Genomic DNA, 27,162 nt, shown 5'->3' with positions numbered 1-27,162 from the left:
CACAGTCAGGGTGGCTGAAACAACAGAAATCTATTTTTTCACAATTCTATAGGCTGGAAGTCCAAGATCAAGGTTGGTTCCTTCTGAGAAAGGTTGGTTCCTTCTGAGGCCTCTCTCTGTGGCCTGTAGATGGCCACCTGTTCCCTCTGTCCTCATGCGGTTGTCCCTCTCTGTGTGTCTCTGTCCTAATCTCTCTCTTTCTGTTTTTTTTTTTTTTTTTTGAGACAGAGTCTCGCTCTGTTGCCCAGGCTGGAGTACAGTGGCATGATCACGGTTCACTGCAGTCTGGATATCCCAGCCTCAAGCAATCCTCCTGCCTTAGCCTCCTGAGTAGCTGGGGACTATAGGTGCATGCACCAAGCCTGGCATTTTTTTGTAAAGATGGAGTCTCCCAGTATGGCCCAGGCTGGTCTTAAAATCCTGGGCTCAGGCGATCCTCTTCTTACAAGGACACCGGTGATACTGGATTAGGGCCCATTCATATGACTTGACTTCACCTTAATCCCCTATGTAAAGGCCTTATCTCCAAATGCAATCCCATTCTGAGTACTGGGGATGGGGGCTTCAACAAAGGAATTTGGTGGGGGACGCAATCCAGCCCACGTTTGCTTCGCTTAGCCCCTCTTTCCCACTGGGTAATAAAAAAGATCTACCCTGGACCGAGCACTCACAGCCTCCATGGTATTGCTAATATGTTTCACACATCATCTCCCAGCAGCCCCGGGAAGGAAGTGCTATGGTCCCCACTTTGCAGAGAAGTCAGGGCACATCAGCTCACAGGAGGGAACTAAATCCCACCTCTGCCCAGCAGCAGCTAGGACACAATATTGGTCTCATAGGGTTGAGGGGTAAGCGTGTTATCCAGCAGAGTGTTTGGCTGGCTGTGTGCAGGTACCACAGGGAAAGGTACATCATTTCAAAGCTGGAGGGCCGTGGTGACAGAGAAACATGGAGATCGGGGAGATGGGAGACCATGGCAGCTGAAGGCAAGGACCCTGGCATGCATCTGCTTCAGTAGCTGCTCCTTACGCCTCTCAGAGCTCAGTTTCCTCATCTGTGTTTGGTGCTGCCAAGACATGATGCTGCAGGGAAAGCTGGCATTATGATTTCCCCGACCCGTGGCTAGCCCACCCTCACAACCACCTGCTCCCCTGGGTTTTAAAATCTCTGTGAACTGGCCGGGTGTGGTGGCTCACGCCTGTAATCCCAGCACTTTGGGAGGGCAAGGCGGGTGGATCACCTGAAAGTCAGGAGTTCGAGACCAGCCTGGCCAACATGGTGAGACCCCATCTCTACTTAAAATATAAAAAATTAGCTGGGCATGGTAGCGGGCGCCTGTAATCCCAGCTACTCGGGCGGCTGAGGCAGGAAGATTGCTTGAACCCAGGAGGCAGGGGTTGCAGTGAGCTGAGATTGCACTGTTGCACTCCAGCCTGAGCAACAAGAGTGAAACTTTGTCTCAAAAAAAAAAAAAAATCTCTGTGAACTAAAAAAAGACACAATCGACTTTCTTCACAGCCAGCATGGCATTCAGAAGTGGCCTCATTGTCTATAGAGAAGTCCTGGTGAAACTTCCATGCTGGAAAACGATTTCACAGGGCTCATTGGGCACATCTTGGGTGTTTTTCCCCTCTGCCATGTCAATCTGTAAACACCAAGCAGGTCCCAGCTAAGGGCCGGAAACGGGGCTGACCTCCTGAGGAATGCACCAGAGAGATCTGGTCAAGATGAGATGTCACCTGCCTGGCACAGCTCACCTCCAAGCACAGTGAGCCTGCTGCTCTTTCCTCCTTCTCCCTGTGCTGGAGGGAAAGAAAAGAGAGCGTGCCAATTCACTGGTCTGACGTTTACATTTGGTCAGCAGGGTGGTTTAGTTTTGCCGGTTGGCCAGGTGGGGTGGCTCACGCCTGTGATCCCAGCACTTTGGGAGGCCGAGGCAGGCGGATCACTTGAGGTCAGGCGTTCAAGACCAGCCTGGTCAACATGGTGGAACCCCGTCTCTACTAAAAATACAAAAATTAGCCAGGCATGGTGGTGGGCACCTGTAGTCCCAGCTACTCGGGAGGCTGAGGCACCGAGAATCGCTTGAACCTGGGAGGTGAAGGTTGCAGTGAGCTGAGATCACGCTACCGCACTCCAGCCTGGGCAACACAGTGAGACTCTGTTTCAAAAAATAATAGTAATGCTAATTTTGCCTATTTGTGGTTCCCAACATCTGTGTTCCCCTTCCTCCATAGTAAGCTGATGCTCGGCTTTCCATGGCTTCCTAGAATAAAGATAGCGGTACCCAGCCTCTTAGGCAGCTCACTAGCTGTTGCATGTGACTAAGTTCTGGCCAATGGGATATAAGCAGGGTGTGTATAGGGGGTGGGGTACATTCAGGAAGGGAAGCATTCTTAAATGAGGAGACATGTCTCCCCCTGCTTCCCACTTCCTATTGGTTCTAGTGCAGATGTGATGGTTGGAGCTCAAGCAGCCATACTGGGATGTGAGGTAGAGAATGGCAGAGCAACAGGATAGAGGGAGCCTAGGTCCCTGAGGATCACGGTGCTGCCTTTTCAGCCCTGGACTGCTGACCTTTGGACTCTGTTTACATAAGAGAAAAATAAAGGTTTATCTTATTGAATCTGCTTTTTTTTTTTTTTTTTTTTTTTGTCATGTAGAGACAAAGCTAACCCTGCCCACACAGGCTGAGAGGCTCACAGTTGTGGGAGGAAAGGTGGCGGCTGGCTGGGTGCAGATACCACAAGGAAAGGGACATAGTTTCAGAGCTGGAGGGCCCTGGTGACAGAGACATACCGAGATCAGGGAAGTGGAGGGCTATGGCAGCTGAAGGCAAGGACCCTGGTGTGCATCTGCTTCACTAGCTGCTCCTTCCACCACTGAGAGCCTCGGTTTCCTCATCTGTAAAATGGCAATAATGATACCATCCTGACGAGAGAGTACATGGAGCCTGTGCCCATAATCGGAGCACTGGTCACGACACACGCTTGGCAGGAATGAGGTGAGTGATTCAGTACGGGGCTTTTGCAGAGAGCCTCAGCCAGAAGCAGAGTAAGAAGACGGCCTGGGTAAAGATGCAGAAGGCCTCTTCAGTCAGAGGCCGGGAAGCCCTGAAAACGCAGGGTCCAAAGGTCACAGGAGGAGGTGTCCAACAGGGAGGGGCGCCGGTCAGTCTCAAGCGCCCCAGAGAAGTTGAGAGGATGCTGTTGTTTTACCTGCCCAGCAGGCACTACTATCCTGCTGGGAACAGTGCCTGGTTTTCCTTCTCTAGGGCCCTCCCCATTCTCAGTCCATATGACTTTGATTCTGGCTCAAGGGGCAGGCACATGCCCAGGCCTGGCCAATCAGGGCATCCCACACTCCAGGGCACAGTGATAATTTCAAGACGGACACGTAACCCACACTGGGCCAGGGAGTTTCAAATTTCAACTTTCCCTGGAATTGCTGAGAAAGAGACACTCCTCCATTGCATAGGCAGCTCAGAGCAGTGGGCAGAGAAAGCCTGCCTGGGAATGAATGAACACAGCAAAAAGCAGAACCAAATGGCAGGAAGTGAGTCCTCATGACACTGTTTGCAAACCTGGATCCCGCTGTGTCTGAAGAACCCCTGGAGGGCTGAGTGGTAACAGCTCATTCATTACACTGAGTTTTCTGTCCCTTGCATTTGAAAGAGTCCTAAAATGCCAAAACTAGATACTGAATTCTAGCCAACGCTTATCTTTAGAATCCTGCACTACATCCCAGGGCCAACTAGCTGAATTAATAAGTGACTTGAAATTATGTTGTCACTGGTTTTTTAATGCACATACTTGTTCATAAGTCTCTTTAAATTGGAAACTGGGAAAACAAATTTTTTGAAATGACATGTAAAATTGGATGGTCATTCTGGTACCAGTCTGGAAGCACTTAATTCAATAAAATTAAAGGGCTGGGTACAATGGTTCATGCCTGTAATGCCAGTGCTTTGCGAGGCTGAAGTGGGAGGATTGCTTGAGGCCAGGAGTTTGAGACCAGCCTGGGCGACATAGAAAGACCCTGTCTCTTGCTGTGTGTGCTGGTGCACACATTTGTAGTCCCAGCTACTCAGGAAGCTGAGGTGGGAGAATCACTTGAACCCAGGAGTTTGAGGCTGCAGTGTGTTCTCATCACACCACTGCGATCCAGCCTGGGTGACAGAGTGAGACCATGTCTCTAGAAAACAAAGTCTCCACATACTCCATCACAGTGGTATGCTGGTAAACTAGCTCTCTCTCCCCCCGCCTTCACATGTGTGCGTGCACACACACGTACACACACACATGCATACACACACAGCCCAGATTTGTAGTGATTGCCACGGCCCATCGCTGTGGTGTAAATATTCCCATCACAGCACTATCAAGCTACTGACACGACGTCACTGAACTCAGAGTAGGGAGGAGATGTGCACAATTGGCTGTTGCAAAGTGGTCCACGCTCACTCTGGCACAGCACGGCAGGTCTCCACCTGAGTTCACATCCCACACAGGGTCCGTGGGTGAGGCTGTCCACTGCAGCAGTCTGAGTGTCTCTGGGTGGGGGATGGATGGGTGGATGAGCTAGGTGCACACCGTGCAGTGCCGTGTAATTGTCAGATGCAGTGAGTGAGATGCACACACAGCAAAATCATAGGAATAAAAACTCAGGGCTGAGGACTGCCTCCATCTTTTATGTGATGGGGAGGGAACTTTTTGCCTTGAGTAAGCCACGGAGTTGCAGGTCTCTGAGGACCCACACATAATTGATACTCTCAACACATCTCAGAAAAAGAGTTCAGCCAGGACTGCTTGGGCTTCTTTCCCACAAGCCATGTCTCCTGGGAATCCTGCTGGGTCAAGGCCGAGGGCAGTCAGTTGGGCAGCAGATGCTTGTTAGGAGCTGGGCTCTGCTCAGGCTGCTGGAGTCTGGAATCAGGCTCAGTACCCACTAGGTGTGCAACCCTGGGCCAGCTCTTCCCTGAGTCTCAGAACGGGGGTGATGTGAGGACAAAGTGACATGTCATATAGCAAGCCCTAGCTGGTAGTAATCTCAGAACTCAAGGAAGAATCGATGAGTCAGGAGACTCAGAGAAGGAGCTAGAACATCCTAGAGAATGAGGGCAAAACTGGTTCCTTTGAGGTAGCCTAGGAAAGATGAACGAGGGTGGGGGACTCATGGGAACAAACTATGGGGACAAGAGAGTCCCAATAAACTCTATGGGACTCAAGATGTGGCCAGTCTGCATCGGGATGTGCTATTAAAAGTGTAAAACACACACTAGATTGCCAGGGCTTATCAGGACAAAAAGAAAATCTCACTAACATTTTTATATTAATTACGTGTTGAGATGACATATTTTGGATATATCAAGTAAAATATATTATTAAAATTAATTTTCCTGTTTCTTTGTCCTTTTATAAAAAGATGTGGTTACCAGGAAATTTAAAATTATATATGGGGCAGGCCGGTGCGGTGGCTCACGCTTGTAATCCCAGCACTTTGGGAGGCCGAGGTAGGCAGATTGTTTGAGCTCAAGAATTGGAGACCAGCCTGGGCAACATGACGAAACCCCATCTCTACAAAAAATACACACACAAAAAAACTAACTGGGCATGGTGGTGAGTGCCTGTAGTCCCAACTACTTGGGAGGCTGAAGTGGGAGGATCACTTGAGCCCGGGCAGTGGAGGCTGCAGTGAGATGAGATCGCGCCATCGCACTCCAGCCTGGGTGACACACAGCAAGACCCTGTCTCAAAAAAAAAAAAAAGTAAAATTATATATGGGGCTTGAATTCTCTTTCCATTGGATAGTGTTGCTGCAGGTGAGCTCTTGAATTTGTGGCCAGGAAAATAAAATTGCTGGCTGAAAAAAATAAGGCAGGGGATAACCAATCAGAGTGAGACAGAACCCAATATCATCCACGGAAATGAGAAAGACACAGTGTACAAGACCACAGCCAACAAGAAGCACGTTAAACATCTTAGGATGGGTGCCCTGGATGCAATGGGAGAGGGGAGAAAAGAGGAATAAGAGAATAACAACGAAAAGATAGGAAGTGGCGTTGTAGGGCCCAGTAACAATGACAAGGTACAAACGGAGAGTTGCATTAACCTAGCCCTCTGAGCTGAGGCCCAGCACCTCTCTAAATCCACAGAGAAATAGTGGCTCCTCAATTCCACAGCAACAGGGAGCCACGGAGCCCACTGCTGTGGCCAGTGCAGTCCCAAGGGGCACGTGGCAAGAACGGACTGATGGACAGAATGCGGGGCTGAGCTCCAGGTGACCCAATGACAATCACACCCAGCTTGCTGTCAGGTGGCCAGAGGGAACTAGCTTTCATCAAGTTTCTGAGGCTTAGGAGGACAAAAAGAATACCTCACTAACATTTTTATATTAATTTCATGTTGAAATGACATATTTTGAACATGTCAAGCTAAATATATTATTAAAATTAATTTTGCCTGTTTCTTTGTCCTTTTTTAAAAAGGTGCGGTTACCAGGAAATTTAAAATTATATATGGGCCTTGAATTCTATTTCTGTTGGAAAGTGTGGCTGCAGGAGGTAAGCTTTCAAGGGTGTGAATTTTTGTCATTTTTGTTCACTGTTCTCTCTAGTCCAAGAACAAGCCTGGCACAGGCCAGAGGAGCTTAATAGATGTTTGTTGAATGAAGGAATAGCACAGCATGGTGGTATAGTGGAATTTGTTGAGTGAAATCAGTAGTTGGCTTAGCAGTAGAGTGGAATATAGATGGATTTTGGAGTCTGTGGGATGTAGGTTTAATTCTGTACACCCCTGGCAATGCACTTCACCTCCTCATCTGTTAAAAAGAAAATGCTGGCCAGGCACAGCGGCTCACACCTGTAATCCCAGCACTTTGGGAGGCCAAGGCAGTTGGATCGCCTGAGGTCAGGAGTTCAAGACCAGCCTGGCCAACATGGTGAAACTTTGTCTCTACTAAATAAAAATACAAAAATTAGCTGGCTGTGGTGGCACACACCTGTAATCCCAGGTACTCAGGAGGCTAAGGCAGAAGAATCACTTGAACCCGGGAGATGGAGGTTGCAGTGAACTGAGGTGGTGCCATTGCACTCCAGCTTGGGCAACAGAGTGAGACCCTGTCTCAAAAAAAAAAAAGAAAGAAAGAAAAGAAAAAGAAAATGCTGTCTACTTCCCCAGCCACTTCTGAGAGTCCAGGTCCAGCACAGGACAGGCACACTGCAAGCTGTTGTTGTCATTTGCTGTGGGAAACCTGGGGAGGCCAGAGAACAGTGCCATAGGCCTGTTGCCTTTTTGGGTGTGTGAATGATAACTCCAAGTTAGGTGCCAGCCTGTGATCTCAAGCAGCTGCTAAGAGGTTGATCCCAAGACAGAAGGGCCCATATCCATCCCACTGCAGGAACCACAGCCAGTTTCCCCACAAAGACAGGCAGTGGCAGCCTGGAGAGGGAGGCCTAGGGCCGGCAGCCAGTGCAATTGGGGACTAGGAGAGGTACCTCCATGGGCCACCTGGAATGGCTCTAATTTAGAAACCCTCAGAGTGACAGCGCAGGCTGTTCTGTGGGCTTCTCAGATTCCTCCCCAGAGGGGCCCTCTGCGGGCTGCTATGCTGGTGCTGTGCCTGAGCGCCTCCGTGCTCTCGGCCAACAGCCTCTGGGAGCACCCGCCCCAATGCCCCCAGGAACCAGTGGGCGGTAGCCCTCACTGGGACCTTCCTGTGGGCCCAGGGGGACAAAAGTGGCTCTCAATCCAGCACATGCACATTGAAGCAAGTCAAAGGATTTACTATGAAGCATAGAAGCAAATCGTGCCAAATGGCAAGTACACATTTGTGAGTGGGGCAGCATTTCCTTCTCCTACTGCTGCTGAGATGGCAGAAATCAGTCGAATTCAGTAAGAAATGGAATAGACTGAAGGCGTTAGTCAGCAAATGAGGATCCCAGAAAAGTTAAAAGTAGCACCACTGGCCAGGCGCAGTGGCTCACGCCTGTAATCCCAGCACTTTGGGAGGCCGAGGTGGGTGGATCACGAGGTCAGGAGTTCAAGACCAGCCTGGCCACAATGGTGAAACCTGTCTCTACTAAAAATACAAAAAGTAGCCGGCTGTGGTGGTGGGCACCTGTAATTCCAGCTACTCGGGAGGCTGAGGCAGATAATTGCTTGAACCCAGGAGGCGGAGGTTGCAGTGAGTCAGGAGATCATGCCACTGCACTCCAGCCTGGGCGACAGAGCAAGATTCTGTCAAAAAACAAAAAAAAGAAAAGAAAAGAAAGAAAGAAAAGGAAAGAAAGAAAGAATAAAAAAGTAGCACTGCCAAACGCTGACCTGGAGCAAGGATTCCAAGAAGGAGTTCCAGATGCTAGTGTGATCATGAAGGTTCTGGAGAGGGTTGGTGTTGCAAGAAATAATGAAGATATTCCACTTTCAAGACCAGCAGATCTTGACCTTATTCAGTCAACTCCCTTCAAACCCCTGGCGCTAAAACCACCCACGTACTTACGCGAAGTGAAAGACCACTAGATTTTCTGGATTTAGAAAGATCTCTTACAACCCCTGAAAACGAAGAAATCTGTGCAGCCGGCAGATTAAAGAGAGCATGGTCTATGAGTGAAAATGCTGTTCTTCAAAATGGACAGCTGGTCAGAAATGATTCTCTCCCTGTGTCGCGTGGCAGGTCTGCTCCGGCCACTTCTAATCCTCATCATGACAACGTCACGTATGGCATTTCAAATATAGACGCAACAACTGAAGGAACATCGGATGACCTGACTGTTGTAGATGCAGCTTCACTAAGATGACACATAATCAAACTAAATAGATGCCTACGACTTCTGGAAGAGGAGAACAAGGAATATGCTAAAAGAGAAACGGTCAAGTATTCAATTATTGTAGCTTTCTGGCTGTTTGATAGCTGGCACTGGTTTTGCCACTAGAGTAACATCAGCTCTCAAAAATATTGTCTCAACAGCTGGAAATAAAAAGATTGGTAAACTTCAAAAAAAAAAATTCCTCCCCAGAGAAGCAATTACTACTGAAAAATATATTTGCATTTGGGATGAGTGATCTAGGAACACGGAGGCTGAGAAGGAGGAAGAGAAAATAGCAGTCATCTCACAGCCGTGCTCTGCTACTTATTAATATGAGGCTTTGGGCAGATGAAGGAACCTCTCTGGGCCTGAGTGTCTGTGCCTCTAGCATGGGAATGGCAGTGGTGGCTGCCCTTCCCAGCAGGGGCCTCCGGGGACCAGGTGGGGCGACTTGGACCAGTGACTGTTCCTCAGCTGACTCCACGTGGGTGAAAACCTGATAAATGGCTACCCACCTCCCCAAGAAGGGCCGTGTTAATTTCACGTTGCTTCCGCAGCCACTTCTGATATAGCAAACTGCCACCAACTTAGTGGCTTCAAGCAACACAAAGGTATTCTCTTGTCGTTCTGGAGGTCAGAGGTCTACAATTAAGGTGACCAACGGCTGTGTTCCTTCTGGAGGCTTCAGGGAAGAAATCCATTTCCTTGCCTCTTCCAGCTTCTAGAGGCCACCTGCCTTTGTTGGCTGCTGGAACCTTCTTCCGCCTTCAAAGCACATCCCTCCGGCTTCTGCTTTGGTCACCGCACCTCCTTCTCTGACTCCGGCCTGCCTGCCTCCTCCTTATAAGAACTCTTGGTGGGCCGGGCGCAGTGGCTCACGCCTGTAATCCCAGCACTTTGGGAGGCCGAGGCTGGCAGATCACCAGGTCAGGAGATCAAGACCATCCTGGCTAGCACGGTGAAACCCCATCTCTACTAAAAATACAAAAAATTAGCCGGGCGTGGTGACACATGCCTGTAATCCCATCTTCTGGGGAGGCTGAGGCAGGAGAATTGCTTGAACCCGGGAGGTGGAGGTCGCAGTGAACCGAAATAGCGCCACTGCACTCCAGCTTGGGCGACAGAGTGAGACTCTGTCTCAAAAACAAAAACAAAAAAAAAAACAAAAACCAAAAAACAAAAACAAAACAAAAAAACTCTTGGGACTACATCACGCTCACTTGGATAACCCGGGATCATGTTCGTGTTCGTGTCTCAGGAGCCTTAACTTAATCACACCTGCTAAGGCGCTTTTAGCACGTAATGTAAATAGTCACAGATTCTAAGATTAGGATGCAGATCTTTTGCGGGTAGGGCAGGGGGGCATTATTTAGCCTACCACAAGGGCCACAGGCACAATCCTGTATAATTTAAAGGGAATTCACTGGCTCTTCCTAGACTGTCCCCCAGGATAAGATTTCCTGCCCTGGTGTCTGGCAGCAGGGCTCCTGCAGCTTCAGGTGGATCTAGACGATGTGTGTCAGTTTCCAAATTGGGAGGAGTACATATTTTATCAGAGGGCATTTCGTTTTTAAAAGCATGCATCTTCACATCGTGCTCACAAGAGCTAACACGCACTGAATGCTTCCTCTGAGCCCGGATGACCTCATATCATCACGAGGCAGCCACCACTGCCAATCCCATGCTAGAGTCACAGACACTCGAGCCCAGAGAGGTTCCTTAACCTGCCCAAAGCCTCATGTTAATAAGTAGCAGAGCACGGCTGTGAGACAGATAATGAGTCCAGAGTCCATCCTCTCAACCCATCTAAAATCCTGTCTTTAAAATCCAAGCCCTGCTCTAAAAGAAGGAGTTTTTAATCTACACACCAGTTCCGTGAACAAAGCACTCCTTTATCTAAGGTCATAAGCAGAGGTTTGCTAATGACAGAGAGAAGGAAGGGGACGAGGGGTTGTCCCAGGCCGTCAGTAGCAAAGACAAATACCAATGTCTTAAGTAACCTGCCTTGGAAGACAGGGGTCAAGGCTGAATGCTGAAAGGGCCTTTCTGCCACCTTGGGTTAGCCCCTGCAATCCAGGGCTCATGGGGCTGCCTGAAGCCTTATGTCCAGGAACTCTGCCCTCTCTGGGCTCCACAGATGAATCTCAACCCACAGGCCTAGAGCCCTGCCCCGGTACCAGCCACTGAGCTGGACATTTTGCATGTCATCTTTGTAAATGGAATCATCCCAGCACTCCCTGGCTGCTGTCTCGTCCCTGCTGTAAGAGGAGGGAAGGGAGTGGAGATCACAGGCTCATAACCAGCACAGTGCAGATTCAAACCCAGATCATCCTCCTGAAAGCCCCATGGTGGGTGTCCCAGCCTCTGGTACATTGGTGAGTGTTCCCTCAGGCCAGGAGCTATGCCAGCATCATCTCTACCCTCTGGGGTGTTTAGATCCAAAAGATGAGCTAAGGAATTGTAACTCCACATGCATGGAATGGAGGCAGCCAGAGGGGTGAAGGCCAGCAAGGGTCAAGACTACTTCCTGAGCCTGGAGAAACTTCCAGGCTGAACAACCAGCACAATAACAATAGTAATGACAATGGCTGGGCGTGGTAGCTCATGCCTGTAATCCCAGCACTTTGGGAGGCTGAGGCTGGTGGATCACCTGAGGTCAGGAGTTCGAGACTAGCCTGGTTAACATGTTCAAACCCTGTCTCTACTAAAAAAAAGAAAGAAAAAAAAATAAAAATTAGCCAGGTGTGGTGAAGGGCGCCTGTAATCCCAGTTATTTGGGAAGCTGAGGTGGGAGAATCATTTGACCTGGGAGGCGGAGGTTGCAGTGAGCCTAGATCATGCCACTGTACTCCAGCCTGGGCAACACAGTGAGATTCTGTCTCCAAAAAAATATATAATGACCAAGTATCAGCTGCTATTTCCTGGGAGCCCCCTATGAGCTGGGCATGGATGGTTGGATGGTACTGCCCAGCGAGGGTGGGCTCTGGAGGGGCAGGAGCAAAGCTGCTGACCTCTGGCTGCTGTCTCTCTCCAGACATCCATTCAACAAACATCATCTTTGTAATGGAATCATCCCAACACTCCCCGGCTGTGATCTTGTCCCTGCTGTAAGATGAAGGAAGAGAGTTGAGGTCACAGGCAGTGATGTAGCAGTCGCCCAGGTGCTGGGGAACACGGCAATGGCATCTCGGGGAAATGACCCAGTGCCAGGTCCCCCACAGGTACGCCCTCTCTTTACAAAAGCCTAGCACCAAATAGGAATGTCCCAAACAGGTAAACTGAGGAATGCTTCTTGTTATCAGAAAAGAAGTCACTGCAGAGACGCTTCGAGTAGAATGCTATTGCCTTTCTGGAGTGTAAAGCTATCTGAGCCTGTTGCACAAGTGATTCCCAGCAAGGGTCTTTGGAGGCCCCGGGGTATGGCCATGCTGGGCTGGGCGAGCTGGGCTGCCCAGGGTTACCTTGCTGAGCACTCAGGTGATGTGGTGGCCATGCCATGTGCTTGCCTACCAGGCAGGGCCTCTTCCTTGCAGGTTCTAAGGCTGGGCGTGGTCAGGCCTAGCCCATCAGTTCTTCTGTGTCCCAGGGGGCGGGGCTATGGCCCAGGCAACACCGGTGAGGCTCAGTTCTTTGCTTTGGGGGAAACACTGAGACTTCCCTGCTCCTCTGGGTTTGCAGGAAGGACGGGATGCAGCCTGGAGCTGCTGGTGGCCATCTTTTCATCGCAAGGGGACAGGCTGCCTGAGGAGGGGACCAGCAGGGAGCTAACGCGAGCCGAGGTGGAGATTGAGAGAAACTCCAGAGGGTACCACTGGACCCAGAAATCCAGCTGGACCTAGCAATGTTTCCGTTGTATGAGCCAAAAACACTCTCATCTAATAAACTTTTTAAAATGAAATAAGTGACTAAAACAGTAAAACAAAACCCACTCCCCCCCACCCCCCCTTTTCTGAGGCCAGCTTGGTGCCAACAGCGTGAGCAGCTAATGCCACCTGTGCTCATGCATCCTCTCAGCTTGCACAGTCAGGTCGCTCACACCTGCAAAATGGGGGCTCGGGAATGGGGGCTGAGAGTCAGGGTCTGAGGGTTTTATCAGAGCTCTTTCCTTGGCCGGGGTGTTTCGAGGATGGCTGCTAAGGTCACTCACTGAGAGAGGGCTGTGGCCCCAGCAGTGAGGGAAGAAGGACAGAGTCCCAGTGCTGCAAGCTGGAAAATGTCTCCTAGGCTACTGCCCTAGAAGACGCCACCCCATTGAGAGGGTCATAAATCACCGCGGTGGGAATGCCTCTGGGCTGTTAGCAGGAAATAGAGGGTGGAAGAACCAGGCCTGCCCTTGAAAACGTTATTGTCAAGGTTATGATTCACATCCAGCAAACAGATACAGGAGAAAAGAAAGGAAGCAGAGATGGATTGACAGAGCAGGCAGACAGCCCCTGGGGCTCCATCTCCTCCCCATGGGCTGGGCACCGTGCTAGGACCTACAGGCATCACCAGCCTCTGCCCTCAGCCTCTTGCATGCCCAAGATGGGCAAAGACAGAAGAAGCCCCAGTGAGATCACATGCTAGGGGCCAGAGGCAGGAAGGAACAGAGAGGCATGGACAGCACAGATGAGGGAAAAGCGAGCAGAAGTGAAGGGGACCCACGGAAGCGCAGGGGAGGAAAAGATGAGGGCAGAGTGGTGGGAACAGGGTGAATTAAGATCCAGTCCCCAAGGAGCCAGGGGGGTTTGGGGATCCGACTCGGGGAGGGGTGGATCGGGGTTGGGGGATGGGGGTGCTGTGTTGGAAGGAAGGTGACTCTGGCTGGGGCCGCACACTCCAACTGGATAGCTGTGGCCTCTCTGGTCAAACAGCTCAGCCTCTGATGTCCTGCAGCTGCTGGAGGGCCCGGCCCAGTGCAGGGTTTGTGTAGAGATGGCCTATCAGTCACATATACCCCTGACAATGGGGTTGCCAGGACACATGCTGGCCACCTTGCATTCCTCCCAGTGGTTTCCCCAAGCACAAAGGGGAGGAGGCACACGAGGCAGCTGGCCCGCTTCAGGACTGCCCCCTACTTTCTGCTTGGTCTGGACCAACCCCACACCTCACCTGGATACAGACTGCAAAGGCGCCCCCTGTGGTCTCCCTGCCCCCCTGGCGTGCCCTCTCTCCACTGCTCTCAGAGGGGTCCTTCCAAAAGGCAAATGTGACCATCCCACCCTCAGGCAAGATCCCTCCATGGCTCCCTGTGGCCTCCCAGGACAAAGCCCTGCTCATAAGGCTCTTCATGGTCCTAGTGCCTGCCACTCCCCTCAGGCCTGGATTAATTTCCATGCACAATCTCATTTAATCCTCCCCACCACTCAATACACAACCCCATTCTACAGATGTCCTAAGTGAGGCTGGGAGAGGCTAAGTAAACTCTGCCCATTTCCCACGTCGGCAGTCACCATTTTCCTCATCTGGGGTCAAAACTAAGGTCCTCTATGACCCCTGGCTCTCCCTCACTCAGGGGTAAGTCACAAATATCCATTAGTCACAAATGCCCATCTCTTCCCCCTTTTCTGTTTTCACTGCTGCCATTCTGGGGTAGACTGTTATTCCTCACTGTACCTACCAGGCTTCTTTCCCCGTCTTTCCTGTCCATCCAATTCACCCAGCATGCTGCTGCCATTTTGATCCTCCTGGAATAGCCATTTTCTATCCAGTTACTCCCTGCTCAAGAACATTCAATGGCTCCCCAGTGCCAAAGAATCAAAGACCAGACTCCTTCACGCCATTTACCCCCAACCTGAGGGGTCTAGGAAAACAAGTAGGGAGGCTTCCCAGGATGCCTTCCTAAGCCTCTCAAGAGGCTCCCACCTCTCTCTACTGGCTGAGTGGGGGAGGAAGGGGGCAGGGTCCCTCCCTTGGGCTCAGGGCACAGGTAGCTGGAGGGCAAGACTGGATTCCAGCTGTTGGGGCCCTCATTGCTGCCATGGAGTCGGCCTCCCTGACCTGCAGAGTCCTTGCTTGGGGTTCTAATGGGGTAGACATGGTTCTTTCCACTTGGAGGTCTCTGTGGGACCTTTAAAGGGATGACAGCATGGATAATGGGAGGATGGCCACAGGCTGCAGCATTCCACATGTGAGCTTGAACTCAAAACTGACCTCTGCACAGCTGTGGTACCCACAGATGGGCATGTGAAGATGACGCTCAGTTCAGCCAGTGAAAAGAGATTCAAGCAGTCTTCCCGGACTACAGAGTTCAAGTTCACGGACTGGTAAAATTCCTTCCATCTTTTGGAGACCACCTGTCACAGCACTTAAGAAGTACAAGGCTAAGAATGTCCCTTTTGTCAGCCATTGTAACCAACCTCACATATAGACACGACCAAGAAAAATAAATCAGAAACATAAGCCATAACTGTGTATTAAACTGAAAATCTGAAATTAATATCCCAGTAAATGAAGAAGAGACTACTTATTATAAGGGGATTTCCCCACTTCCAAGAAGTCTTGGGCCTCAGTTTTCCCACCTGTACAGTAAGAACTTGGGGAGGACTATATTATCCCAACATTTCTTCCTGCACTGAAATTCTCAGGTTTCATGAGTTAGTCCCAGTGACAGAAGGCTGCCTAGGTCATAAGGATAGCAATTTTTGGAGAGTTCTTTGGAGAAAGGAAAAAATATCACAACTGATAGAATGAATACAGTTTTGGGCAATGCGGCAGTAACCTTCCGCATGGGGTAGGAATAGAACAGATTTGACAAAATGAACAGATGTCTTTTCCTATGGTGGGCTCAGGGCTGCTAAGTTTTGAGCATTTTCCAAGCCTTACTTCACTGGTGAGGTGGCTTCTGGGAAATCTGTGTATATGCACAGAACAAAGTCTGGACCATCAAGCACACTGGGAACAGTAGTTATCTTTGGAGTGTGGGGGTCAGATGGGGGTGGGGCAGGCAGGACTTTTCTGCCTTCCTGTACTTCTACCCAAGGTTTCTTTACCTTGACCCCACTGACACGCTGGCAGATAATTATTCGTTGGGGGTGCTGTGCTGTGCAATGTAGGTAATGTAACAGCATCTCTGGTCTCTACCTACTAGATACCAGTACCATCTCCCCAGCTGAGGCAACCAAAAATGTCTCTAGACATTGTCAAATGTCCCATGGGAGGGCAAGATCACCCCTGCTTGAGAGCTCTATACTCTATACTATTGAGTTTTAAAAAATTAAGATAAGCACATATATTATGATGGATAGCTTTATTTAACACCTCAGCAAGTGTGGTTGATTTTACCTGTCCAAAGGTCTCAAATCCACCTACTTCCTGCTTCTGCCGTCACTACCACCTTTGTCTAAGCCACTGTCGCCTGGACAACGACATCAGCTTCCAACCTGGTCTCTCTGTGGCTGCCCTGGCCCCAGCAAGTCTTTACGCAGCAGCCAAAATGAGCTTCTAGAAGCATCCTTCAGTCATGTCACTCCTCTGCCTGGCTTCCTACTATCCTGAGAATAAAATCCAAACTCCCCACTTGCCTTCAAGGTACTCTGTCGTCTGGACCTGGATCCACCCTCTGCCCCCTGTCCTCTGCTAGTCCCTGGCCACTCACAGTGTGGTCCTGCAGCGTCAGCAGCCCTGGGAGCTGGTTAGAAATGCAAGGCCAGGCGCAGTGGCTCACACCTGTAATCCCAGAATTTTGGGAGGCTGAGGCGGGCGGATCATGAGGTCAGGAGATCAAGACCATCCTGGCCAACATGGTGAAACCCCGCCTCTACTAAAAATACAAATATTAGCCTGGTGTGGTGGCGCACGCCTGTAGTCCCAGCTACTCGGGAGGCTGGGCAGGAGAATCACTTGAACCTGCGAGGCAGAAGTTGCAGTGAACTGAGATCGTGCCACTGCACTCCAGCCTGGTGACAAAGCGAGACTCCATCAAAAAAAAAAAAAAAAAAAAAAAAAGAAAGAAAGACGGAAGGAAGGAAGGAAGGAAAGAAGGAAAGAAAGAAATGCAGACACTCAGGGCCACCCCGGACTTGCTGAGTTGGATCTTGCAGGAGGCACGTGCACCTTCATGTTTGAAATGAGCGGCTGCGGCCCCGCTGTCCTTCTCACTGGCTTCTTCTCATCTGTCACTTAAATGTGACCTCCACAGTGAGGCTTTCCAAACCGGATATTTGCAAGTAGTTGCCCATGCAGTTCTCTGTCTCAGCATCTTGCTGGTTTTGGACATAGCTATGACCACAACATGTAATCATCTTGTTTATGTTATTTGTTGCCTGTTTCTATGTCCATAGCCCACATCCCCGGTGTAAGCTCTATGAAGGCAGACACAGGGCAGATGGCACCAAACACATAGAAGGCACTCAGAAAACAGTATTGGAAGGAATACTAGCTACATATATTGTGCCTTTACTATGTGGTAGTAAGTTTTCTTTACAAGAATTATCTTCATGCAATCTATAGTTATCTCGTTTACTCTTCATGCAACCTATAGGTGAGACAGATACCATGTACGATAATCTCCCTTTTGCAAATGAGGAAATGGAGGCAAAGGGACATAAAGTTTTGCAGCTGGTAATTGGCAGAATTGGGGTACCTGGCGCTGGGTGGGGAGTGATCTTGCTCCCATAACTGTACCCTTTACCTCTGCACGGTACTGCCTTATTTGTAAATCAAGTAGCATATTACGCACATGAGGGACGCATAACATTGAAAGGAATTTCCTAGTGAATGCTTCTATAAAATAAAGAATTATCCTCCGTGTGCCTTTTTGGTAAATGACATCTTGGATTCAGAATCTGTTTAAGCAAAGTCCATAGATCCATATGTTCCCACAGAGTGTTGATTCTACCAGCAGACATAAAACAAGTCCAACAGGGAAGATGCTGGGGCTACTCAAATTTAGAAGCCATTGGCTGGGCGTAGTGGCTCACATCTGTTATCCTAGTACTTTGGAAGGCTGAGGCGGGAGGATCACTTGAGGTCAGGAGTTTGAGACCAGCCTGGCCAACATGGTGAAACTCCATCTCTACTAAAAACACAAAAATTAGCTGGGTGTGGTGGCAGCTGCCTGTAATCCCAGCTACTATGGAGGCTGAGGTAGGAGAATCAGTTGACCCTAGGAGGCAGAGATTGCAGTGGGACGAGATCACGCCACTGCACTCCAGCCTGGGTGACAGAGCGAGATTCTGTGTCCCCCAAAAAAAGAAGCAGTGGATATTTCTGTGTCCTCTGTCAGGCTGGCCTTCTCTCCTCACAGCCACCAGGTAAATAATCTTTCAGCTTTGGGGATCCAGTACTTTCCTTCTATGGCCCTTCTTCCCTGTCCTCTTTCTTGCTCCAAGCTGCCTTAGGTAGTTATTTCCAGAATTTAATATGCAGGACAATCCATTTAGATAGAACATGGGGCCTCAATTTTGCAAATGAGGAACCTGAAGCTCAGAGAGGTGAATTATTTGCTCAAGGTCACACTGCCAGATGGCGAGAGACCTAGAGCTTGAACAGCTCAACTCAGAGTGGTCCTGGTCTACTGATGATCACATAAGCAGAGGCTTGCTGACTCTGTGCTAAGAGCTTGCCTGCTTGATCACACAACAGTCCGATTGGGCAGGCGCCATGACTATGTCCATTTTACAGATGAGGAGACTGAGGCTCACAGAGGAAGAGTGACACATTCTCAAGGTCATGCAGCCAAGAAGAGAGCGGGGATTTGACTCCAGAAGGGATGCTCTATTATGTACTGCCATTCTGCTTTCAGCCTAGTGCAGTTATTTATTTATTTATTTGAGATGGAGTTTTGCTTTTGTTGCCCAGGTGGGAGTGTAATGGCGCAATCTCGGCTAACTGCAACCTCCACCTCCTGGGTTCAAGCCATTCTCCTGCCTCAGCCTCCCGAGTAGCTGGGATTACAGGCGCCCACCACCACGCCCGGCTAATTTTTGTATTTTTAGTAGAGACAAGGTTTTGCCATATTGGTCAAGCTGGTCTCGAACCCCCGGCCTCAGATAATCCACCCACTGTGGCCTCCCAAAGTGCTGGGATTACAGGCGTGAGCCACCGCTCCCGGCCAGTCACACATTTTAAATTTATAAACCAGCCCTCGTGGAGTTTCATGCAGGCAGCCAGACGTCACGGTTTGATAGTTCACCTTTTATTTTTGTTTTCAACCCAAAGAAGACAGAGCAGCTTGAGAAACCCATGCTGTGGTTCCCACAACGCAGGCAAAACACTAAAGCAAGCATACAAAATAAACAAACAGAAAGGTTGTTTGTTCACCTTGAGACCCGTCTGGTCAAGAACCTGCTGCCATGACCCGAGAACCAGGGCAGTGGGGTGGGAAGCTCCTCATTTACTTAGACATGACGGTAACCATCAGCTTGAATCTCTTGCAAGGAAGTAATGCAAGATGGTTAGGAACTGAAGCCCGGGAACGAGGCTTTGAGTTTTTAAAATGAGAGAATCCAAAAGACGGTTTAATTTTAGAGCTTACGAGTCCCTGGACGTAGTTCAAAAAGGCTTTTTGCTACACCTGTTGCCACATGCCACCTGGAGGCTATCCTGTCACTTCCTCAAAGGCATGAAGGCCAACTTCCCATCCTACTACAACCTGGAGCCCCACCCAGCTCAGTCACAAACCTAGAGAGGTGTGTGACCTCGCAGATGACAGCAAATATCAGCTGACAAGTGTGACAGGTTTACAGTGTTCTGGGTGCCGTTCTATACGCCTTACACCTACTGACTCATTCCATCCTCACTGTAGCCTGTTAAGGCTGGTATTAGCACTCCCATTTTAAAGATGAAGAAACTGAGGCTTGAGGCATTAAGTAACTTGTCCAAGGTCCCACAGCTGGTAGAAGAGGGATGTGAAATCACTCTTGGAACCAGTGTACACAGCCTTCTGGAAAGACAGGCTCTCACTCAGCCAGCGATGGAGTCTCCGTCCAGTCTGCGGGGGGTCTTCTGCATTGATCCCCATCCCACAAAGCTGATGACAGCATGGTGCAGTGAACAGAGTCAGGAGTTCAGCAGACCCAAGTGTCAATCCCAGCCCCTCCATTTTCTAGCTGTATGACCTTGGGCGAGGGACTTGACTTTTCTGGGCCTCGGTTTTTGCTCTGCAGATAAGAATAGCACCTTGCCTATAGGGTTATTATAAGGATTAAATTCGATAATAATAGCCAACATTTTCTAAATGCTCCCCGTGCTAAAGGCTCTGTGAGGGAAGAAGTAGGGCCACTGTCTTCATTTCACAGAAGAGGAGCTGAGCCTCAGAGAGGTTAGGTCACTTACACAGAGAAACATAGGCAATCATGGAGACGTGGGGGGCTCTGAGCTCCAGCCCCTAAGAACTACACAATGCATCCGCTCATATAATTAAACATGCACCCAAAACAACCAGCATAGTGTCTATAACACAATAGCTCCTCTGCACACAGCCAAAATCATTATCTGGAGGGCTTCCAGGGAGACAGAACCTGATCAGAGTGCCTGGCTGGTTCTGCCCGACACCCAATGCCTGATATATGTCTGCAGCCCTGCAAGTGAGTGCTGGCCTGTTCCCAGCACAGCGGGCCCTGTGATGCCCGGCACATGGCCAGGATCTGCCCGGTGACTGAGGGTGCTTTGTCCATAGCTTAGAGCTGGTCTTGCTGACGATCAGGAGACAGCCCTGGGACCAGACTTTGACCGCAATTAGGTTTATGCTTAAAAACAGACTAATGGTAAATGCTCGACAACTGCAAAGACTCAACCATCCTGCTAAAGCCAGAAGAGACTTTAGCAATTAGTGTCTGGTGGTGCCCACCGCAGGCCGGGCATCAACACTCAGCACTTGCTGAGCATGGAAATGCTCGTGGGCCACACCCTAGATCTGCTGACTCAGTTGCCAGGGCTGGGGTGGAGGCATCTGCCCTTTACTTATTTATTTACTTAAGATGCAGTTTATATATAATAAAATGCACAGATCTTAGTGTACACTTAGATGCACTTTTGAGAACTGTATATATCCATGTAACCATTGCCCAGATAGAAGACATTTCCATGACTCCAGAAAGTTCCCTCGTATGTGCATACCTTCTTTCAGTCTACCTTTCTGCCTTATTTTACTAGTGGTTAGTTTTGCTTGTGTTAGAAGGTTTTGCGTTTGTTTGTGTTGCTTTTTGAGACAGGGTCGTGCTCTGTCACCCAGGCTGGAGTACAATGGCATGATCTTGGCTCACTGCAGCTTCAACTCCTGGGCTCAAGCCATCCTTCCCGTTTCAGCCTCCCAAGTAGCTGAGGTTACAGGCGTGCACCACCACGCCTGCTACTTTTTACATTTTTTGTAGAGACAGGGTTTTGCTATGTTGCCCAGGCTGGTCTTGAACTCCTGGGCCCAAGTGATCTTCCTACCTTGGCCTCCCAAAGTGCTGGGATTACAGGCATGAGCTATTGCACCAGCCAGAAGTTTATAGAAGTGGAATCACCCAGAAAGTGCTCTTCTGTTTGCCTTCCTTTGCTCATCCATGGTGTGGCCTGTATCCCGGTTCCTTTCCTTCCTTTAACTTGCTGAGTAGCCGTCAGCTGTGCAGCTGTATCAGTTTGTTTAGCTGTTGGCCTGCTGATGGACACCTGGGATGTTTCCTCCACTAGAGGAAATGCATGTCAGGCATAATACTGCTATGAACCTCTGTGTACCAGTCTGTGTGAAAAAGGCAGATGTTTGCCTCTCTCTATAATAAATACCCAGAAGTGTAATTGCTGGGTCACAGGTAGAAGTGTTATTTTAATCACCTGTCCAGGTGCCACAGCTGCCAAACTGGGGTGCGATTCCCCAGTCTGTTCTCTTTTAAGCGCCATGTCCAGATGCCAAGCCCCTGGAGGTTACAAGATCAGCTGTGAGTCACAGAGGAATCAGTTTTCCTAATGAGCAGTCCCTGAGTCACTCCGCATTTTGATTCCCATTTAGCTTTGAAAGTTGAACCGATTCTGGATGGTTTGTTCTGACTAATGATGTCAGCTGCTCATATGAGGGCTAAAAGCCCATGGAGATAACACAAGGAAAGTTCTGGCTGCCAAGGCATCAACCAGGTTTCATGCCCATTGAACACGCTTCTAAATCGCACCATTCTCAGCCCTTCCTCTAAACTCTCCACTAAGGGACCTCCAGGGGACCAATGCCAGTTTAGCAGAGGCAGTAGAGCAAGGTGGTTAGTCAGTGGAGATAAAAATCCAGGTCTGTCTGGATGGTTTTAGGCAAGTTGCTTCAACTTTCTGAGCCTCAATGTCCTCATCTGTAAAATGGGCACACCACCAGTACTAACTCATGATACTGGAGTATATGAGGTATATAAAAGGAGATGGTAGGTGAGCAGCAGATGGGGGTCAGGAAGCAAAGGGAGCAGCAGTTTGAGACCCGGCCATTATCTGAAGACCCTGGAAGCACTACCTTGCGGTCTGCTAAACATGCAGATTCTTGGGCCAGGTGAAGGACTTACAGAATCAGAATGCGAGGTAAGGCCCAGGATCTGCTTTTAATTAGCCAAGTGATCCTGATGCTCACTAAAGCCTCAGAGCCCTCATCCTGGGGTGTGGACCCAAGAGGACTCTGAGGAATGGGCTGAGCTCAAGGATATAGGACAGGTGGGGTGGGAGGACCAGGAAGGGAGTTAAGGCTTAGAAGAGCCACCATGGGCAACCGAAGGGACTGCTTTACTCCTCCACCAGGACTGTCTCCTGGCTCTGCCCCAGGGAATCCCTCCTCCACCCCTGCTCACCTAGCAAGGCTCCAGCCTGGCCACACAGGTCTCCAGCCACAAGGACCTCATGTGGCCTGATGGGTCAACTCAGCAAAGTGCTAAATGCCTGTGCAAGGCAGGCATTATTGAGCCAGGGTCAAAGGTTCTGGTTCTAGGTTCTACTCCCAGCTGTGTTACTTCCTTCCTGGCTGGGTGAACTTGAGTGTGTTATTTCAGCTGGGCCATGAAAAGGGTTTGATAAGTGGTGTCTCCCTAATGGAGTTGCCAGGACTCATCAGCGTGTACATGATATTAGGCATGCTATGCGTGGTTGTTATGCTATAGTGCTGGCCTTATCTCGCTTCCTCTTTAGGGATGGGGATAGGGTTGGTGACCACTGATAACCTGGGAAATATTCTGCAACCCATTCTCTGAGGCTTAACACCAGTGTTCATACAGTTGCTTCATACAAGGGTGCGAATCATGCAATCTTAATCAATCAATCAATCAAATTTAAAAATCTCCCAAATCTAAAACAATCAAATGCTTAAGAGAAGCATAGACAAGGTCCCAGAGAGACACTGCACGCCCATCACCAATTAACCACAGAGACAGGCTCCCCCTCCAGTCTGTGACCAACTGCCTTTGGGATCCAGCTGCTTGCTTGGGATGAGCTGTTCTCAGTCTGTGTCCTCTTTTGTCAAATGACCATCCCCATTGCTGCAGGATCTTCCACTCCCTGCCCATCCTCCCCGGCCCCTGGTTCCTCCCGACTTCCCCATTCCAGTGCAAGGACATATCACTTTCCTGGTGGCCTGGGCTTGAAATCTCACAGTGACCTTGGGCATTCTCTCCCTTCCCCGACTCCACCCCTCTAACATACACACACTCTCTGGTTTCCAACTGGCAGCTCCAGGACTATATCTGGCCCATGGAAGTGTCTTCTTTGGCCTGTGAAGTGTTTGTTACTTATTTTATGTAATATGGAGTAGTTGCCAATATTGAGAACATGGGTGATCTCGCATGCAAAACTTGAAAATCTGGCATCTCTGGCCTAAATTCTCACATGGTGCTGAGTCGTGGCTCTGTCCTAGGGAAGGTGCCTGGCACCCCACTTTGCCACAATTCCCACCACCCCCTGCTGCCTCCCATCTGGCCAGACTCTCTCCTTAATATCCCCCACTGGCTCCTTTCAGACATTTGCAACTCCCGCCCATATCCGTGTTCAGTTGGCTCCCAAATATGTTGCTTCTTTTTCCCAAAGTCCTTTTCAGTAATTCTTCCTGCCTCATGCATCTCCTTCTCACTTCTCAAGCCTGGCTGATGGTGATAACTGACTCCTCTAAGTCTTCCCTAGCTTCCAGGCCCGGCCATGCCAACCCTCCAGCCACTGTGTCTACCAGAACTTCAGTGTCCCTCACAGCCCACAGGATAAAGTCCCAGCTCGCCAGGGAGGCTGTGAACTACTACCTCATCCAACCTGAATTCTTTAATTCCTTGAACACCTACTTTGTGCAGGGCCCTGTACCAGGCACCAATGATCCAGGGTGGAGAAAGACATGTTCTCTCTCAGGGAAAGACTAGGGTAATGTCCTGAATGTGTCCAAGGAGGGAAACGGTCCTGGGTCTATCTCCCAGCTTCTGCAGCCCTCCACTCTCTGTGTCTTGCCTTTCTCTCCTCCCCTACCCCATCCTGAAGGCCTCCTCTCCTTTCACATCCGGTTCTGTTCCCCTTTCTTCCGGAAGCCTCCTGCCACGGCCAGCAGGGATTGGCTCTCGAGTTCTGTTCATGCATGTCGTTTGTAACAGCCAATTGCTACTGGCCATTTAGAGTCATCCTGAGGGTGCTGGTTTCATTCCTGCTTTCTCTCTCTAACTAAAGTTTAACACGCAGGGCTGAACACCTGCATTCTCACTGCTGCCTCTGGAGCTTTTTATACTTATCTGGGACTCCTCTAACACTGGGCATAGGACTGTTCACAGGACGCCTCAACAAATCTCTGTTGACTTCATTCATTCATTTCAATAAACATTGACTGAGCAACCACTGGGTTTTTGGGCACTATGAACACAGAAGTGAACAAGCCAAAGGCGTGTTCTCACAAAGCTTCTCTTTTCCTGAAAGAGACAAACAAGTAAAGGGATAACCTACCACAAGATGTCCGGAAAAGAAAACAGAAGAATGTAAGAGTCAAGGTGGAGGATGGGTTCTTTTGATAGAGTGCTCAAGAAAGGGCTTTCAGAGAGGACAACATTTTCACTGAGAATGACAAGGTGGCAGCAGACTGGGGAGGTGGGGAAGTCCCAGGCAGAGTGATATGGTTTGGCTGTGCGCCCACCCAAATCTCACCTTGAATTGTAATGATTCCCATGTGTCAAGGGCGGGGCCAGGTGAAGATAACTGAATCATGGGGGCAGCTTCCCCCATACTGTTCTCCTGGTAGTGAATAAGTCTCATGAGATCTGATGATTTTATAAATGGGAGTTCCCCTGCACAAGCTCTGTCTCTTGCCTGCCACCATGTTAAGACATGACTTGGCTCCTCATTCACCTTCTGCCATGATAGTGAGGCCTCCCCAGCCATGTGGAATTGTGAGTCAATTAAACCTCTTTCCTTTGTAAATTACCCAGTCTCGGGTATGTCTTTATTAGCCACGTGAGAACAGATTAATACACAGAGGTAACCAGTGCAAAGGCCCTGAGGCAGAAATCACCTTGGAGGATGGGCAAGATAGAAGGGGAACAGAAAACGACTTAGGAGCTTACAGCCCTAGTTTGTTTTATTTTATTTTATTTTACTTATTTTTTGACATGAAGTTTCGCTCTTGTTGCCCAGACTGGAGTGCAGTGGTATGGTCTCGGCTCACTGCAACCTCTGCCTCCCAGGTTCAAGCGATTCTCCTGCCTCAGTCTCCCGAATAGCTGGGATTACATGCACTCGCCACAACATCCAGCTAATTTTTGTATTTTTAGTACAGATGGGGTTTTGCCATGTTGGCCAGGCTGGTCTTGAACTCCTGACCTCAGATGATCCACCCGCCTCAGCCTCCCAAAGTGCTAGGATTATAGGTGTGAGCCACTGTGCCTGGCCTATGGCCCTAGTTTAGAGTCAAAGTTGACAAATGGAGAAGAACTTGTGATGAGTTTGATTTGGGCAGGAGAGATGAAGGGGACAGAGGATTTTAGTGTCAGTGACCAAAAGGATGGTAGGGTGCTATTCAGACTGAATATTTGTGTCCATCCAAAATTCATATGAAGCTCTAACTCCCAACATATTAGGAGATAGGGCTTTGGGTAGGTAATTAAGGTTAGACGAGGTCATGAAGGTGGTCTAATGGGATTAGTGCCCTCATAAAAGAGATTCCAGAGAGCTCTCTCTGCACACGTGCATCAAGGAAAGCCCATGTGAGGGCACAGTGAGGAGGTGGCCATCTGCAAGCGAGGAAGAGAGCCCTCGCCAGAAATTGAACACTGCTGGGTCTTAAACCACACCTCCCAGAACTTCAAGAAAATAAATTCCTATTGTGTAAGCCACCCAGTGTATGATATTTGTATGGCAACATGAGCCCTTTACTGACATAGGAAAATCTCAAATAATGAATGAAATTTACCTAGGTCTCCAGGTTGAAACATTTCAGAGTTGAGACCGATCTAGGAAAATGATGGGGTTGGGTGTGGTGGCTCATGTCAGTAATCCCCAGCACTTTGGAAGGCTAAGGCAGGAGGATCGCTTGAGCCCAGGAATTTGAGACCAGCCTGGGCAACATAGCAAGACTCGGCTTCTACAAAAACTAAAGAATAGCTGTGTGTGGTGGCAGTGTGTCTATAGTCCCAGCTACTCAGGAGGCTGAGGTGGGAGGATTGCTTGAGTCCAGGAGGTGGAGGCTGCAGTGAGCCAAGATCAAGCCACTGTACTCCAGCCTGGATAAGAGAGTGAAATCCATCTGAAAAAGCCTGTCTCAGCCTTTGCCCAGTGCTGACAGCTGCTCTCGAAGGTCCCACCCTGATTTCTGACCTTCCCCATCCTCCTTCCAGCGGAACTGCAAAACCCTGTTTTCTTTACTGCTGCTTTCGCTTGCTGTGGAAATAACAGCTTCTTTATAAGCCATACTTCAAAGTTACCACTCCCTTTATCAGATGGCCTGGCCCCGGAGCACTGCCTTGACCCATTGAAGAGCAGGTGTTATGAAACCTTCCAACTTGCTTTCTTGAAAAAGTAGCTTGTTCTACTCACACAGACCACAACCGTCGTACCTAATTAAGGTGACAACTAACGTCAAGGTGACAGACACAAAAAGAAATTCATAGAAACGTTCAGCATGTGGCAAAACGTCCAAGATTCCAGGTTGAAGAAAGGGTGTTTTTAGATAAACAGAACTGGAAGTTGAAAGGCTCTTCTTTGACAGATGAATTTTGTTTGTGTGTTTTTTTTTTTTAGATGGAGTTTGTGAAATTTGCTTAAAGAAAAAATAAACAGATGATATTTATATAAAACAATGCCTGGAATATGAACTGAGACTCTAAACACTTTAAAGCAAGTCTAGTTTTCATGATGGCAGGAAAACAATCTGTGTTAAGAATACTATCAGGTTGGCCAGGCACAGTAGCTCACGCCTGTAATCCCAGCACTTTGGGAGGCTGCGGTGGGTGGATCACTTGAGGTCAGGAGTTCAA

The 27,162-nt window shown here is 49.2% G+C and overlaps 1 protein-coding gene and 1 pseudogene across 5 annotated transcripts in view; one reads left to right on the top strand and one right to left on the bottom strand.

Moving 5' to 3' along the window:
* The window catches only part of TMEM51 (transmembrane protein 51), a 69,204-nt gene that overhangs the window by 19,874 nt on the left and 22,168 nt on the right, over positions 1–27,162 (bottom strand). Inside the window, exon 1 of one of the 5 annotated variants that reach the window (XM_030805695.1) lies at positions 8,166–8,176. The exons of the other annotated variants lie outside the window; for them this stretch is intronic. The gene's annotated coding sequence lies outside the window, so the exon portion shown is untranslated. Of the gene's footprint in view, positions 1–8,165; positions 8,177–27,162 lie in introns of those variants that run through there. 5 annotated transcript variants of the gene reach the window in all.
* LOC105738029 lies at positions 8,307–8,989 on the top strand (annotated as a pseudogene).

Source organism: Nomascus leucogenys, chromosome 24, assembly GCF_006542625.1.
Source record: "Nomascus leucogenys isolate Asia chromosome 24, Asia_NLE_v1, whole genome shotgun sequence".
NCBI lineage: Eukaryota > Metazoa > Chordata > Mammalia > Primates > Hylobatidae > Nomascus > Nomascus leucogenys.
This window is presented reverse-complemented; position numbering and strand designations above follow the sequence as displayed.